This window comes from Schistocerca americana, chromosome X (assembly GCF_021461395.2).
Source record: "Schistocerca americana isolate TAMUIC-IGC-003095 chromosome X, iqSchAmer2.1, whole genome shotgun sequence".
In the NCBI taxonomy this organism is placed as follows: Eukaryota; Metazoa; Arthropoda; class Insecta; order Orthoptera; family Acrididae; genus Schistocerca; species Schistocerca americana.
This window is the reverse complement of record NC_060130.1, coordinates 449,322,641-449,340,791: the sequence shown is the minus strand read 5'-3', so window position 1 is coordinate 449,340,791 and position 18,151 is coordinate 449,322,641.

Below are 18,151 nucleotides of genomic sequence, written 5' to 3'. Positions count from 1 at the left end.
CTGCAACAAAGCTACAGACTTAAAATGATTGCTGTACAGTTGCCTTTATGTCTGATACAGCGTTCAATGCTAATCTGGTCTTCCCGAGTGTTTTCATCTCTACATAATTATTGCACTCTACATGATTCTGATCCTACTTCATGTACTCAAGTACTCAAGCCGTGGTCTCCCTCTATAACTTTTACCCCCCACTCGCATCCTTTACCAATTTAAGAATACCTTGAACCCTCAGTGCTTGTCTGATCAACCTAGCAATTCCTTCGGTCAAGCCGTTACATGAATTTCTTTTGTTTACAGTTCCACGCAATATATTTTCAAAAGTTGTTCGATCCACCTGACTTATTTTCAATATTTTTCTGTAACACCATATTTTAGAAGTTTCTAATCCCTCACTGTCTGAAATGTTTATTGTCCACTTCCTTATAAGGCACATTTCAGACAATTACCTGCAGACAGGATTCCATAATTATTAAAACTACATTCGGTTTTACAAAATTTTTCTTTTGTCTTGCTCCTATCGTCAGCCAGCAGTTTATTTTGTCTCTGTTAGGGCTAACGTTAGTTACTTTGCTGCCCAAACGGCAAGACTCATCCACTACTTTCAGTGTCTCATTTTCTAATCTATTTGCATTTGGATCGCCTAATTTGATTCGGATGCACTCGATTGCTGTCGTGAACTGCTGACTGCTACAGTGCCTTCATGAATGAGTTATCTGGATGATACTGAGATTTCGGGTAGTACTCCCGAGGAACGTCTTAGTAATCTGAGAAGTTTATTTCAAATTCTCCTACTGCTGGTCTCACGTGCAATGAATTTTTTTTTACTGAAATCGAGTTCTTAGGCAATGTAATTAACCCTGGGGGTATCAACCTTTCCCAGTCTCAATTACGTGCAATTCGTGACTTTCCAGCTGCTCGGAGTGTAAATGAACTTAAGACAGTACTAGGAAAACTAACTTATTGCATTCGTTACTTTGCGAAAGCCGCGCAAATTGCAGATAGTTGCGTTCGTTTCGCAGGAAAGATGTTCCTTTTCAATGGTCTCGGGAGTGTGTCTTTTAGGCGTGCGATCTAGGGCGTCCTTTCACGGTTCGCGCGGCTCCCCCGTCGGAGGTTCGAGTCCTCGCTCGGGCATGGGTGTGTGTGTGTGTGTGTGTGTGTGTGTGTGTGTGTGTGTGTGTGTGTGTGTGTTGTCCTTAAAGTAAATTAGTTTAAGTTAGATTAAGTAATGTGTAAGCCTAGGGACCGATGACCTTCGCAGTTTGGTCCCATAAGATCTTACCACAAATTTCCAATTTCCAAGTGCGTTTTTCTATATGGCTAGGATCAGATTAACAACGGAAGGGACAAGGCTGTCTCTATAGCAAGACTCTTCACTTACCTATAGTAGGGGCTAGTGTGAAATTTCAGTGTTACACCATTCACCCACATCCGGTGAAATGGTGGGTAACAGTATGATAGATGTGTATAAGGATGCCGGAGAAATTGTTGATTTCTGTTGATAAAGAAGCTCGTGACGTTATGTCGTCAGTGTATTTGGAGAAATGCATTCACGGTAGTATTATTCTCTATCCAGACAGAATGGTACACACTCGTCTGTGGGCATGTGAGGCAAGTATGTTTTCGGATTTCCGTAGTCCAGTTACGGTCATTGGTGCACCTGTCATGACACTGGCGCAGAATACGTTGCATTGGCCACAAGGACCGCTGAGGCTACTAGCCACCCACAATTTAACTTACCTTAAGGCCACGCTCAACCCTGAACATAAACATGCATTACAAAAATTTATCGAATCACAACAGAGAAAAATTTCAATGGAGTAGATGTTACAACATGTTTAAAATTATTAAGAAAATCCTCAGCACGAGATTATATTGATAAGCATTTCAGCAACAAGTTTTGAGGTGTTTCTACTAGATAACTGCATATTTTGCTTCTGTAAACAGCCGTGGCGTAGCAGCTGCTGGAATTGGAAACTGCAACGATGCGAGAAGCTGGTATGTGGTGAGCCTCCGCCCTCTAAGGGTACTCGGCCGATGGACTGCAAGCTGTCTACAGATAGGTTGGGGTACGCGCGGCCTGTGGCATCCAAGCCACCTACGCGTCATCTTCCACCGTCTTGTCGACCCCCGGTGAGTGATTATATTGATAAGCATTGTGCTCGGCATCAAACATCTAGTGTCGGCTATCGCACCCAAGTGCACGACATGGGGACCACGAGTGGGTGCGTAGCTGGACTAACACCGGAGGCCATGAGCGGCTCACACCTTTCTTCACCTGCTCGCGGGCTACATGTCAGCTCGGTAGCAACCGCCCACGACCCTGGGCAATGGACGTCACGCGCGACATCGGCATCAGCACATTCTCCAATCGGATGCAGGCTACAGGTCGGCCATCGCCTCGTACATTGCTGCTCGAATTAAATATTTGTTAATGCTATCACTGTTTCACTGTGCGTCCCAGAATAAATCAGCCCTATCCTGAGCCCTTTCTCTGTCACCCACCCTGACACACAAGAGCACTGTATAGTCCACGTCGCAAACACGTTCTCACACCATTCAGTTACTACACAGTCTTACCAATCAATTACCACAAAGTCTTTTTGGATGTTTTATGAAACCACTCATAATGAAGATTACATGACTGCACTAGCATACGTTCCATTTTGTAGGAGGGAAATAAGAACACACATGTAATAGACATAAACTCGTATACTTCATTTATTTTTACATATAACTGGGTACACAGGGTGACCCAGCCAGGTCTGCAAACTCATATATTTCCGCAACGAAACGAAATGTGAAAAATACGAGTATAACTGGCCAGGGATGCACTAATGTCAGAGGTTCACACAATGGATAGGACTGCACAATCCGTACAACTAAACAAATACCATTTTCAAGAAAAAGTTGCATTGTGTAACCGGCACCTGTATGCTTTTTCTCGTACAAAAATGAAAACTACAGGTGGAATTAGTGACAGCATACTTCTTTTCACTGTTATGAATCTCACACCTTCTGCAATACGCCGACTTCCAAGGATGGCAACGGAGCCACAGTTTCTGCAGTATTGCGCAGAGTATGGGTTGACTACAGCATGCTTCTTGGCAATTTAGGCAACCAGCATTACGGCAGTACACCATTGCCATCATTAATTGTACTTCTAGTTTTCATTTCGATAAAAAAAGCATACATTGACGGAAAGATATCTTAACATCAAGAAGGATTGGTGCGACATAAATGGAAGTTGGTAGACGTGTTTCTACAGCTTGTAACGGGACATCCTCCTCTAACAGTGCCTTTTCTCAACGGTAGTTGTATTATTTTTCGAATTCTGAACTGATCAGTATTACCTCACAATCAGTTGCTTTTCTGAAAACATTCATATGATTTTATACACAGTATGTCATATTCCAAGCTACAATTTATGAAAAGGAATTACTTTATAATATATTTTAGTTTCAATGTTATAATCGATAAGGAATAGTTTTGAGTGTATAGTTAAGATTACTTTTTTTTGTTGAAACATTTGAAATTACGAATTACTGGAAAACTTAAAATTTCTCTTATTCATTTCGCAAACCTGAACTGTTTACTATGTATATTTCTGGATTCATTTGTCAAATAATAATCGAAATTAATAACGTAACGGAGAGTAGTAGAAATTCATTTGTTAAGAAAATTTGTAAACACTTTCGAATATTATTTTCACAGAGTGGGGGGAGCCGTAAGCTTGCCTCTGATGTGATTGGACGTATTTTAGTAATTTTGTGCGAACAACGTTACTTCATCCTTGTTAATGTGAAAAATCAATATGCTGAATGCTATATTAAAATGTGAGAAATGTAGTGACGTAAGAAAATGCTGCAACAATCTTCAAATTTACTAATTCAAACCAACCGTGAGTACCTGGTGTGTGATTTCAGCTTCAAGAATCAGACCCCTAGACAAGAACAGCTGGAGCCATCTCAACGTGACAAGATAAGTAAACTTGAAAGTTTATTGAAATCTTCGCTCCTCTCAAATCTTCATACAAGTCTTTGCTTATTAATAACTTGGACTGGATATTGTTTAATGTGGGAAATAGATGGAGGAAGGGAGGAGGTGGAGATTATAACCCGAAAGATGATGTCCATTAAAATATCGCGCCAGTCGCATAAGGGTGGCGATGGTAACGCCACTATGAGGATGCACTTCAGGTATGCTTTAAATTCAACCTGCAACGGTCGTTAGCGTTAGTTAACTTCGAGATTGGACGTGGTGAGCTGATATTAGTCAAGAACGCCTTACCGAGCGAGGTGGTGCAGTGTTGGCACACTGGATTCTCATTCGGGAGGAAGACGGTTCAAACGCGCGTCCGACCTTCCTGATTTAGGTTTTTCGTGGTTTCCCAAAATCGTTTCAGGGAATGCAGGGCTGCTTCCTTTCAAAGGGCACGGCCGACTTTCGGTGTGTGTGAGAGTGTGTGTGCGTGTGTGTGTGTGTGTGTGTGTGTGTCCCAGCTTCGTGGTCATCAGCGCTCTTACAGTTATCAAAAGAAACGTATGTGGAAAAAACTAAAATTGTTGTACACTGTTGTACTCGAAAGGACCACACGGTCACTCTATCTCACATGCACTAAAACCAATTAGGAGAGAAAGTAACTATACATCAAATGAAAACAAGGAGAAAGTAAAACACAGAAGAGCTAAACGAAAAGCACAGAGAAATGTGACTGGCTGACCACATACAAAAAACATGGGTGAGCCAGTCACGCTCTGGACAAATTGAAAACATTTCCCTGAAATCTTGTTCAAAATGTTACACAGTTCACAAAATTTTAAAACTTGAACCACATTCGTTTGAAATTTGCTTAAAATAGAGGGCACGTCTGTCGTTAACTTCGCCACAGTCCACTGGTCGGCAAATAAAACGCAGTCCAACAAAACTGTGGCGCACAGTGATCTGCACCCTACGTTTACCACACCATGGAAGGTCCTCTCGCCGGAGTAAGAATCCATGTGTTATGGAACACGAGTAAGAAGGACTTCGTCCCGTCAGCGTGGCTTGCAGGAAGTACGCCACGGCCTAGTTGTGAGCGTTACTACCCAGAGCTTGTTGTCAGTCATTTCTTGCCACTCGTCTTCTTATCGACGCATGACTTTGTACCTCAACAGCGAGGTAATAGCATGCATGGGGGTGGCACACTGAAATACCTAAGGATCGCTACACGCCTCCTTGGCTATGCGATCCGCCCTTTCGTTCCCCACAGTTCCCATGTGCCCAAGTCCCCAGCAGAAGGACGCCTGCTTCCCCAGTCGTTGTAGTTGGAGGAGGGCATCCTGGATATTCTGGATGACCTTATCTGCTGGATACAAACGTTGGAGAGAGTAAAGGGTGCTCAGAAAATCTCAAAAGTCAAGAAACTTAGCACTGGAAGAACGTCTCAGCTCCTCCATTACCCGCAAGATCGCATATAATTCTACTTCGAAGATAGTAAATTCTTGAGGCAGTCGGACCTCGAGGACACGGTCTGGGGAAACCACAGAGCGCCCAACAAAGTCCCCTTTCTAGGACCCAACCGTAAAGACTGTTACATAACGGCTGTCCTCATTAAAAATGCCTTTAAATATCGAATTAGAAACAGAAGCAGGAGTGTATTCCCTTCTGTACTGCACTAAACCTAAAATGACATTGGGCCTCTGAGGCTCTGGCACACGCTGCACGCGGATCCTGAGTGGCATTGTGGTCCATGGACGGTTGGAGTACAGGCGTTCCAGAGGTGGACGAGAAACAATATGGTGTGCAAGTAAAGACGGAGCTGCGAGGATCTTACGTACATGGTGCACCATGGGTAGCTGCCACCGGATGGTATGTGGCGGTTCCCCGGCCTCAGCACAGACTGGTCCTATAAGCTCCTATGGCCAGCCGAATCCCCCATGGTGGACAGCGTCAATGATCTTAAAATAAGAAGGTCTCGCTGATCTATACATCGTGCACCCATTGTCCAGCCGCGAACGCACAAAAGTCTTATAAAAATGGAGGATATGCGCCCTGTCCGCTCCCCAACATCTGTGGCTAAGTCACTTTAAGAATTCAGCGCATTAGTGATTGTGTCTTTCAAGTCTCTCAGGTGTGGCAACCACGACTATTTCGAGTCGAAAATGAAGCCAAGAGGCCCATAAACCGCACTGAGTCTCTAGTGTGTAGGATAGTATCCCCAAAATGCAAGGCAGGAAAATTACAAATACGACAAGAACGATTAAAATGATCAGACACACACTTATCCGCAGAAAACTGAAAACCCGTCTTTGCAGCCCACTCCCTTAACCTCATCACTGTAAGCTGCAAATGATGGCTCGCTGTTGCAGTACTAGAGGAGGAACAGAAAACAGCAAAATCAACCACAAATAACGAACACTGTACACAACGCCTTCCCGTAGACGTGGTACTGTTTATGGCAATGGCAAATAGGTTAACACTTGAAACACTTCCCTGTGGGACACCATTCTCCTGCTCAAAAGGATCTCACAACGAGACACCAACTTGGGTCCGAAAAAACCGCTGAGACAGGAAGGACCATAAGGAGGTGTGGAGATTGACACGAAAGCCCCATTAATACAGTTGAGCAAGAATAAAGTGTCTCCAAGTATTATCGCAGGCGTTACTGATATCGAAGAATATACCGGTTCAGTCATGGTTTTGTAGCAAAGACTGCTGAATAGCCGCCTCTAGTAGAGTCACGTTGTCGACAGTGGACTGAAATCTCCGGGATCCAGATTGAGAGCTGCTAACGACTTGTCTGGTCTCTAACAACCAGACCAGAAGATGGTTAACCATTCGCTCCTGGGTCATTCCTGCAAAACTCGTTAAGGCGATACTTCTGTAACTGCTCGGAGATGTACGGTCCTTTCTCTGTTACAAGGGAGGTATGAGAACCGCATCCCTCCACGAGTTGGGGAAGTTTCCTGTTTGGCATATAAGATTAAAACACTTGAGGAGAGTTTCCTTTGGGGCCGTTGGCAAATGTCAAAGCATGCAGTACCATATTTGATTGTGACTGGGTGAAGTTTTATGAGTCTCAGATAGTGCGAATTCGAGTTCCCACATGGAGAAAAGAGAGTTGTAGGCCTCAGAATAGTTGGATATGAAGTCCATCTTACCCTATCTGCAGTTGCACGGTAGCGACGAAATGCCGGATCGTGGGTAGCATCGGCTGTAGTTTTTGCAAAATGTTCGGCCAGCGTCTGAGCGATGTCTCTGGGCTTCAACACTGCTGCTATCGCTAACGGCTGCGTTCGCCGGAAATCCTCCTGATGGCTTCTCATACTTTTGTAGGAGAAGTGGAACGGTTGATGGGGTCCAGGAACCTTTTCCTTTACCGTCTTTTGCTCTCTTTAATGAGACGTCGAGCCTTGGCTCTCGCGACTCGAAAGGTAGTGAAGTTATCCACTGTTGGGTAGCATTGAAACCATCGAATAGCCGCACGCCCGGCCTGGATGACTGAACGACTCTCTTCTGTCCACCAAGGTACACATCACCTCTTGAGAGGACGGAAAGACTGTGGCAGAGATAGATCAGTGGCATAATGGGTTACTCGTGTGATGTGGTCCACCCATTCCTGGATGCTGTCACAGTGTTCAGAAACAGCCTACTGGCTGAACAGTCCTCAGTTAGCCCTGCTAATCATCCACGTTGGTGGTTTCTGCTGCAGCAACCGATCATCCAGTAGGTGAATGAGGACTGGAAAGTGGTCACAGCAATGATCGTCGTCAACGACCTCCCAGTGAACAGAGTCAGCAAGGGCTGGAGAGCAAAGAGACAGGTCGATGGCCAAGAATGACACAGTAGCAGCACTGAAATGAGTCAAGTACAAGTGTTTATGATGAACAGCTCTTGAGATATTAGGACACTCTCCAAAACGCGACCCCAAAGAAAAGTGGAGATCAAGGCCCACAGGACGTAATAGGCATTCAAGTCTCCCAGGAGGAGAAATGGTTGGGGGAGTTTTTTCGCAAGATTTGTGACATCCTCAGGGTGAACTGCATCCAATGAAGGTAAATAAAGAGAGCAAACTGTAATATTCTGACGTGCATGAAATTCAGCTGCAACTGCCTGCAGGTCAGTATCCGTGGAAGAGCAGAGAAGTCGTGTGAATTTTTGACAGCCGTCTATCACGGGGGTACTACTTTCATCCTAACCTTCTGCCGGGGAGGGGGGACCATAATGAGTGGAGGCTCAGTCTTGGGGGAAGACGATTGCCCTAGTCCGACATCAAGCTCCATCGTCTCTGAAGACAATTCGAGAGAGACGTCAGATTGAATGACATCGACATCGTCGGACTGTGTACCTCCTGTCTCCTTCAGTGGGCGATTCTTTCCCTTCAACTACTATTTTTTGGTCTGAGGCGGCTTTAGAGCCGCAACCATGGAAGTGGTAGTGGTTGTAATGCTTGGTGTTCCCAAGACTTGACCTGTGGAAGGGCATGAAGATCAACGATGTCACCAACCACGGCCTTTTCTGAATTTCTGGGGTGAGGAGCAGGCTTCAAAGGAACTGCAGCAGTGTAAGTGCACTGACAAACGCAGTAACCAGTGCTGACAGTAACAGCCTTGCTTGTGTAGCGAGGACTGGATGTTTCAGAACGGAAGAAAAGAAGGCGGCTGCATTAACTTGCACAGCCTCTTGGTTTCACCATATGGGATGCGCGTTGTCGTTTAGATCTCCTAGGTCTTTCATTCGTCAAGGAAAATTCTGCAGTCTCCGCTCCACAAAGGGGGATCTCCAGAGCATTTGATACACTTTGAAGGAGAGGACCAACCAGCTCCATCATGGGTGGTTTTACCACACTTCCCATTTGTGGCTTCTCCTTCACATCCGAGAGTAGTGTGCCCAAAGTGCTGGTAGGAAAACTGCCTTCACATGCTCTGGTATTTTGGTGCTGTTAAAAGCAAGGATAACAGAGTCTGACTTCACATGATCGCCTTCCACCCATTTCATAACGTTTTGCACGACTACAATTCCATCCCAGGACCATTCGGCTATCAGTTCTTCTCGGGGAATTTAAACTAGATCCCTGCATGTCACAACACCGTTGCTGTAGTTCAAGGTATTGAGAAATCCTATCTCATACTCCCCAAGAGATTTAGTTTTCTGAAGGTTCTTAACTTGATGGGAAATAAATGTTTCAACTAACAGAGTCCCACTGAGCAAGTGCTTAACAGAGTTTAAGGTGCCAGCAATGCCTTCTAAGCCTTTCTGTATGCAAAATGGCGAAAATTTCTGAAAACTACCCTCTTTTCTTATAACTAAGAAACATAATTTGTGAAACAGAATGCATTCTGTTACTGCTGACTGAATCAGGACTGGCTACACGAGCCCTCTTGTTGGACTGTGTGCTGGTACCTACCAGCAGCCCACCCTTTCCGCTGGGAGGATCCGTTTCGGTCCCACGAGCAGGTATAGAAATAACGGTCCACTCAGACAGAGCCCCACGTGCCTCAGTAAGCCTTATACAATTGAAATGTGACAGATTCCCCAGAGGCTGCCCGCTAACGACTGTTCCACTTCAACAACCATGCATCCCATCAGTGCATACCACACCTTGAGATTGTGGTTTCTTATTTTTTTATACATGTGCGTCCTCACGATCCGGGAGGTCAAACCAAGATCCCGTTCCCTGCGACACACAATGTTCCACCGCCGCACCTCACAGTGGTCGCTGAACCATGCCCAGAGCTTATGGGGACAGGAGACTGGCGGCACTTACCAGTCCCCAGCTAAGGAACCACGGAGTCGCAGAGCCCATACCCAGCAAATGAATGCTGAGCCACGGAGGGCTTCCAACTTCCTCCGCCATCCTTCCCTAATGTGATGGGGCTGATGACCTTCCTGATTGGTCCCCTCCTCCAAATCCGCCAACCACGAATGCCTTTAAGGCGATAAAGACGCCATTATCAAAACCTCACTGAAGTTGGACAAGATCGTGTAATAGGGCTATAAAAAGCTGAATGTTTTTTCTGTGTTACTGCAGAAAGACTTGGCAGGAATTTAGCCACTGTACATTTCAGTTGGCATCGGTGATCACGAGAATCTATGGTCACCGGAAAACCGGGCTCTGGACGGCCGCAGGACACTACCAAAAGTGAACATAATCGTGTATGATGTGTGGTTCTGGCTCATTGTGTTGCATCTGCTGCAGCTATCTGAGTAGCAGTTAGTACCACAGTGTCACAATGAACTGTTGCAAATATGTTGTAATATGAAAACAGTCGGTCTTTCTCTTGTAATATTTCATTTTGTAATGGTCGTAAGCTGTTAACAGCTTGGCTGCTATTACAATCTAATACTATACGACGAAGTTTAAAATAAATAAATAATCGCATTTACTTTAATAATAGCTTCTTCTTCATATCATGCTATCGCCACTAATCTAGGGTCACGTATATGATTCTGTTGCATGCAATTGATTATACGTTCGACTGTTGCAACATGACTACATTTTATGATCCTTACGTAACATTTTATTTAGTGATGGTTGTAAACTTATTTTTTCACGGTTCATATTTTTATTCCTGATCAATATCAGTTTTATGTTTACATTGTAACACGCCAATTAATGGCTGCAAATATGCATCCTGTCTTGATTATTGACTAATGATCATCTTTGTAACATTGTTCACAATGCTACCCAGCGACACACATTTCATGCTGTCAATATATGAGTTTCTCCTCCATAAAAATAGCATAAACGTATTTTTGGCTAGCTCTTCACGATGTTCTAGCGTGTAGTTCATCGCTATGTAAAGTTGATCGTAAAGTTAGGGTAAACTGTACAGTTGTTGGCCACTTGACTGTTACTGACGATCCAGCAGGTAACATTCCAAAATAAGAAAGGGGTTTATTGAAAGTCATTAGTTCAGTCTCACAGTGTTACCTTTTACATTCCTTACTTCGAGAAGTTTAATCGCTGTTGGCGCATGATACTGACTGAAGATATTGTGATTCTCGTTAAAGTGTTAAATATAGAAAAAATTTTGAATCTTTCTGGAAGTTGCAGATTTATTGCGGCAAACCTATGGTACGCTTTAGTAGGTAAATGGAAGCTGTACATATTCGCAGACAATGAATTTCAAGTAATGATATTCTAATTCAATACAGCATTGTGTGTAGCCAGTAACTGAATGTAATGTTATTGGCCCCCTGGCTAATAACTGTTATATGTATTGATGTATATGCTATTAAGTTTCTTATTTGTTTTTATTGTTCATAAATATCTGTCTTAGATAGTACCTTCTGTGGTCGATGTAAGCTGTTATTGGCCAGCGTGGCCAGTAATTGCATGGCACGTGGCCCTTTACGGTACCCGTATTGTTGTTGTTGTTGTTGTTGTTGTTGTGGTCTTCAGTCCTGAGACTGGTTTGATGCAGCTCTCCACGCTACTCTATCCTGTGCAAGTTGCTTCATCTCCCAGTACCTACTGCTACCTACATCCTTCTGAATCTGTTTAGTGTATTCATCTCTTGGTCTCCCTCTACGATTTTTACCCTCCACGCTGCCCTCCAGTACTAAATTGGTGATCCCTTCATGCCTCAGAGCATGTCCTACCAACCGATCCCTTCTTCTACTCAAGTTGTGCCACAAACTTCTCTTCTCCCCAATCCAATTCAATACCTCCTCTTAAGTTATATGATCTACCCACCTAATCTTCAGCATTCTTCTGTAGCTCCACATTTCAAAAGCTTCTCTTCTCTTCTTGTCCAAACTAGTTATCGTCCATGTTTCATTTCCATACATGGCTACACTCCATACAAAATACTTTCAGAAACGACTTCCTGACACTTAAATCTATACTCGATGTTAACAAATCTCTCTTCTTCAGAAACGCTTTCCTTGCCATTGCCAGTCTACATTTTATATCCTCTCTACATCGACCATCATCAGTTATTTTGCTCCCCAAATAGCAAAACTCCTTTACTACTTTAAGTGTCTCATTTCCTAATCTAATTCCCTCAGCATCACCCGACTTAATTAGACTACATTCCATTATCCTGGTTTTGCTTTTGTTGATGTTCATCTTATATCCTCCTTTCAAGACACTATCCATTCCGTTCAACTGCTCTTCCAGGTCCTTTTGCTGTTTCTAACAGAATTACAATGTCATCGGCGAACTTCAAAGTTTTTATTTCTTCTCCATGGATTTTAATACCTACTCCGAATTTTTCTTTTGTTTCCTTCACTGCTTGCTCAATATACAGATTGAATAACATCGGGAGGACGACGATTCAATCCCACGTCCGGCCATCCTGATTTAGGGGTTCCGTGATTTCCCTAAATCGCTCCAGGGAAATGCTGGGTTGGTTCCTTTCACTGGGCACGGCCGACTTCCTTCCCTAATCCGATGAGACCGATGAGCTCGATGTTTGGTCTCTTCCCCCAAAACAACCAAACCCAATAACATCGGGGATAGGCTACAACCCTGTCTCACACCCTTCCCAACCACTGCTTCCCTTTCATGCCCCTCGACCCTTATAACTGCCATCTGGTTTCTGTACAAACTGTAAATAGCTTTTCGCTCAATGTATTTTAACCCTGCCACCTTCAGAATTTGAAAGAGAGTATTCCAGTCAACATTGTCAAAAGCTTTCTCTAAGTCTACCAATGCTAGAAACGTAAGTTTGCCTTTCCTTAATCTAGTTTCTAAGATAAGTCGTAGGGTCAGTATTGCCTTACGTGTACCAATATTTCTACGGAAGCCAAACTGATCTTCCCCGAGGTCAGCTTCTACCGGTTTTTATATTCGTCTGTAAACAATTCACGTTACTATTTTGCATCCATGACTTATTAAACTGATTGTTCGGTAATTTTCACATCTGTTAGCACCTGCTTTCTTTGGGATGGGAATTATTATATTGTTCTTGAAGTCTGAGGATATTTCGCCTGTCTCATACATCTTTCTTACCAGATGGTAGAGTTTTGTCAGGACTGGCTCTCCCAAGGCCGTCAGTAGTTCTAATAAAATGTTGTCTACTCCCGGGGCCTTGTTTCGACTCAGGTCTTTCAGTGCTCTGTCAAACTCTTCACGCAGTATCGTACCTCTCATTTCATCTTCATCTACATCCTCTTCCATTTCCAAAATATTGCCCACAAGAACATCGCCCTTGTACAGACCCTCTATATACTCCTTCCACCATTCTGCTTTCCCTTCTTTGCTTAGAACTGGGTTTCCATCTGAGCTCTTGATATTCATACAAGTGGTTCTATTTTCTCCTAAGGTCTCTTTAATTTTCCTGTAGGCAGTATCTATCTTACCCCTAGTGAGATAAGCCTCTACGTCCTTACATTTGTCCTATATATTCTCCTACATAGCCATCCCTGCTTAGCCAGTTTGCACTTCCTGTCGACCTCATTTTTGAGACGTTTGTATTCCTTTTTACCTGATTCATTTACCGCATTTTTATATTTTCTCCTTTCATCAGTTAAATTCAATATTTATTCAGTTACCCAAGGATTTCTACTGGACCTTGTCTTTTTACCTACTTGATCCTCTGGTGCCTTCACTACTACATACCCATTCTTCTTCTACTGTATTTCTTTCCCCCATTCCTGTCAATTGTTGCCTTATGCTTTCCCTGAAACTCTGTACAACCTCGGGTTCTTTCAGTTTATCCAGGTCCCATCTCCCTAAATACCCACCTTTTTGCAGTTTCTTCAGTTTTAATCTACAGTTCATAACCAATAGATTGTGGTTAGAGTCAACATCTGCCCCTGGAAACGTCTTACAATTTAAAACCTCGTTCCTAAATCTCTGTCTTACTGTTATATAATATATCTGAAACCTGTCACTATCTCCAGGCTTCTTCCATGTATATAGCCCTCTTTTATGATTCCTGAACCAAGTGTTAGCTATGATCATGCTATGCTCTGTCAAAATTCTATCAGGCGGCTTCCTCTTTCATTTCTTAGCCCCAATCCATATTCACCTACTACGTTTCCTTCTCGCCCTTTTCCTACTGCCGAATTCCAGTCACCCATGACTATTAAATTTTCATCCCCCTTCACTATCTGAAAAATTTCTTTTATTTCATCATACATTTCTTCAATTTCTTCGTCATCTGCAGAGCATATAAACTTGTACTACTGTGGTAGGCGTGGGCTTCGTGTCTATCGTGGCCACAAAAATGCTTTCACTATCCTGTCTGTGGTAGCTTACCCGCACTCCTATTTTTTATTCATTATTAAACCTACTCCTGCATTACCCCAATTTGATTTTGTATTTATAATCCCGTATTCGCCTGACCAAAAGTCTCGTTCCTCCTGCCAGCGAACTTCACTAATTCCGACTATATCTAACTTTAACCTATCCATTTCCCTTTTTAAATTTTCTAACCTACCTGCTCGATTAAGGGATCTGACATTCCACGCTCCGATCCGTATCCGTATTATCATACTTATTTCTTGTTATCAGGAGGCTGCCAAAATGCCTAAACGAGCTTCTTATGACTCTTCTGATATAGAGGCAGCAATTCAAGACATACAAAGTAATTCCCGAATATTACTAAGCGCAGGAGCAAAGACATATATGGTCCCAAGGACAAGTTAGCAATTCAGACCAAACAGTCCGCAGCACAAGAAATCTTCTGGCCCAAATCCTGTTCTTACACGTGAAGAAGAGCAGAAATAAGCTAGATCATATTATATCCTACTGAAAGCACGTGATTTGCTGTTTAGGAGAGCTATCTTTGTAACTATACAAGTATCATTACAACCTACCAGATAGTTCCAGGCAATGTAAATAAATCTTCGTCGTAACTTTATTATCACGAACGCTCGCTAGGAATCAGAGGATGCTCAAATATAGCAGACAGCAAGGCGACAGTAAACGCCTAGCGTAGTCATCTGTCATATAGCAGCCGAAATATAGAACTAAACAAAATGAACAGAAGACGTAGAAAGGTGCTGCCACCTAAAGAAAAATGTGCGAACGAAGCACTGAAGACTATTTTGAAACGATATTGTTTAAATATTCATTCGTCTAAAGTGTAATATGTTTCGTAAAAGAGTTTTTCTATTTTCTAATTTATTGTGACTATGTAAACAGTTACGCACGCGTTCATGGCTTTAATATTAAGTTATGAAGAAGAGGCGAACTTCATACATGAATTGGAGGCAAGAAAGGTTACCGCTGCTTTTGTCTTAGAGGACAGACTTTGTACAGTTCGAGTACAGCTTTATAAGACTGAATACCTAAAACTGTATTTGCTGGTAAAGTGAGCTTTTGTGAAGACCGCCTCGGATGAACGGGCGAAAAGTAGCTCGCCGACACCACTGCAGTCCATTCTGAGCAACTGAATTCCAAGAAAGAAAAACTGGCTGTATTTATTTGCCAGTTTGGAGAATGGTGTGTACTGGTTTGCTGTACATAGTCCACAACTTCAAAGAACGTTATACTGGACATCAATAATAACAACAAATACTACAACTGTGGAAGGACTCTTATTTGGTGCAACTTATTCTTCAGGTAGCATTACTCGTTCGTGGTTATAAACAGTACTCACCGCCAACAAAAAGACTCAAGTACAATTTCATTTGTGAAGTTTTCTGAATCACGTACTGTGGGACGGGAATACATCTGTGAAAACCATGATCACTAACGAAATGCAAAAGTTATATGATGTATATTTCTCTCTTTTGTATAAAGTAAACGGCTTTAACAATTTTCTTATTTCATTAAAAACTTTGAGTGCCAATAACTGTCTCCCAGATTGTATAATTATAGCAGTATAGTTTTCAGTTAAATTAGCTGGTTGAATGGGAGTTATAGTATTAATAATTTATGGTGAATTCACAGAATGAAAAAGTAACACAAGTGAATGAGATTTACCAGCTAAAATCACTAGAACATGCTGCATGAATAGGACGCTGTTTAGCAGACGAAGACAACAAAAGGAGCTGTCCATATTCCAGAATTAAGAAAAGTGACTACTGTGGTGGATATCGAAACTGCACACACAATTTTACCAGAGATTTTTGTGTGTGGCGCCCTTTTCTCTCAAAGCTATGAAGTGTATGCTAAAGTGAGAGTGTTTCTGCAAACTGTAATTGTGCATCTTCAATGCTTAGCAGGTTTTTATGTTACAGTAATATTGCAGTGTAGGTTTGCATGATTAATGTATTTTGTCATCGAATACAGGTTATGGGACTTCCGTCAGTGCTGAAATCTTCGCTGGATAGTTTCATGTCTGTTGCCCATCCATATTAGTCGCAAAACTGTGAATGTCGTCATCTCAAAGTTGGTTACAAGTAGTTGTGCATATATCTTGATGGCCGGCCGAAGTGGCCGTGCGGTTAAAGGCGCTGCAGTCTGGAACCGCAAGACCGCTACGGTCGCAGGTTCGAATCCTGCCTCGGGCATGGATGTTTGTGATGTCCTTAGGTTAGTTAGGTTTAACTAGTTCTAAGTTCTAGGGGACTAATGACCTCAGCAGTTGAGTCCCAAAGTGCTCAGAGCCATTTGAACCATTTTTTATATCTTGATGGTACTGACTTTGCAACAGTAATTATTCGATTCACTTTTCCACAATTAGTTTCTTGTGGTAATGTACTTCCATGATTTTGGTAGAGCGATTAACATTGGTTGTATGCTGAGTTACTCTTCTACCCGCGATTGTCAACCCACATTTATGAACGAATACGATCCCCACTCATGGTCACTTTTAGGAGCAAAACAATTATCCACATTATTACAAAACTGGATGGGAAATCGCACCTATTAGGCCTATTTTGTGTTGACTCCGTCACTGCTAATCAGAGGGCGCATTTAATTGAAAGTGGATACTGGAGGTGGCAAGGAAAGATTTTCCCAGGAAGAAAGAGGACATAATTTTAAGTGTCCAGAATTTCTTGATTTGGCAACCTATACCAAATTCATTCGATAATCATCGATCTGTTCATGGTTGGATGAAGGTAAAGGAGACGATATCTGTCTATGTTTCATACCTACAGTGCTCTCCTACTCGAAGTGTTTCGTCTAGAGAAACGTATTGCTGTCATTATAATTTGCGAGTTTCGAGTAAGTTCGTGTTCTTTCATATAGGCTTTTCTGTAGATTCATCCTGAAATATGTGAAAGGACAAGTGAAGCAGATACAGCAGGGAGTGCATGTGTTTCAGAAGAAAATATTTGGAAAATATTCGGAGTTCAAGACTATATAAAAGAGAATTTTGGAGAATTGATGAATGATCCATCGCGAATATTTAATGTAGACGAAACAGGGTTTCAGATTAGTCCGTCTACAGATCTCGCCTTTGCAGGAAATGAGGCCAGGAGTATATACTCTACCGCCGAAGGAATTTCGAAGGAAAGTATTATAGTGAAGTTCACATTTTTATCAGATGGAAACACATGCTATCCGATGATGTACATCCACATAAAAGAATTCCAAGTAGGTTTTCCCATACAGTTTCATCTGGATGGAGACTTGCTCAAAGTGACGAAGTGTGGATGACCATTGAAATATTCTACGAATACATTGCCTATGTTTTCTATCGATATCTTATTTCCTGTGGTTCTGTTCGTTGATTGTCATAAATGTCATATCACACACCAGTTTAGTGTTTTGAGCAGTGATCTCCAGGCAGAAATCATAGCACTGTACCCAACTGCAACAGGGATATTGCGATCCGCAGATGTAGGTGTATTTCGATCAGTAAAATTAGGCTGGCGTAAAGCAGTTGGGGACTGGAATACAAAACATCCTGGTGAAGTATTCAGGATGGAAACATTTGCATCACATCATAAATAACAGCATCTATCATAACACCAAACATTTTAGTCAATGGTTTCAGGGCATGAGGTCTGCAACATTCAATGCTGCCACGCGGGCAGCCTCGCGGTTTGAGGCGTCTTGCCACGGTTAGCGCGGCTCCCCCCGTCGGAGTTTCGAGTCCTCGCTCGGGCATCGGTGTGTGTGTTGTCTTTAGCGTAAGTTAGCTTCAGTCACATTAAGTAATGTGTAAGCCTAGGAACCGATGACCTCAGCAGTTTGGTCCCACAGGAAGTTACCACCATTCAACGCTAATTATGTGCTTTATACCAAACGTCAGGGTAAAAATACAGTTACCAGGAAAAACAGCAAGAATGCCAGTACGACAGAAGTGCTAGAAGGAACACT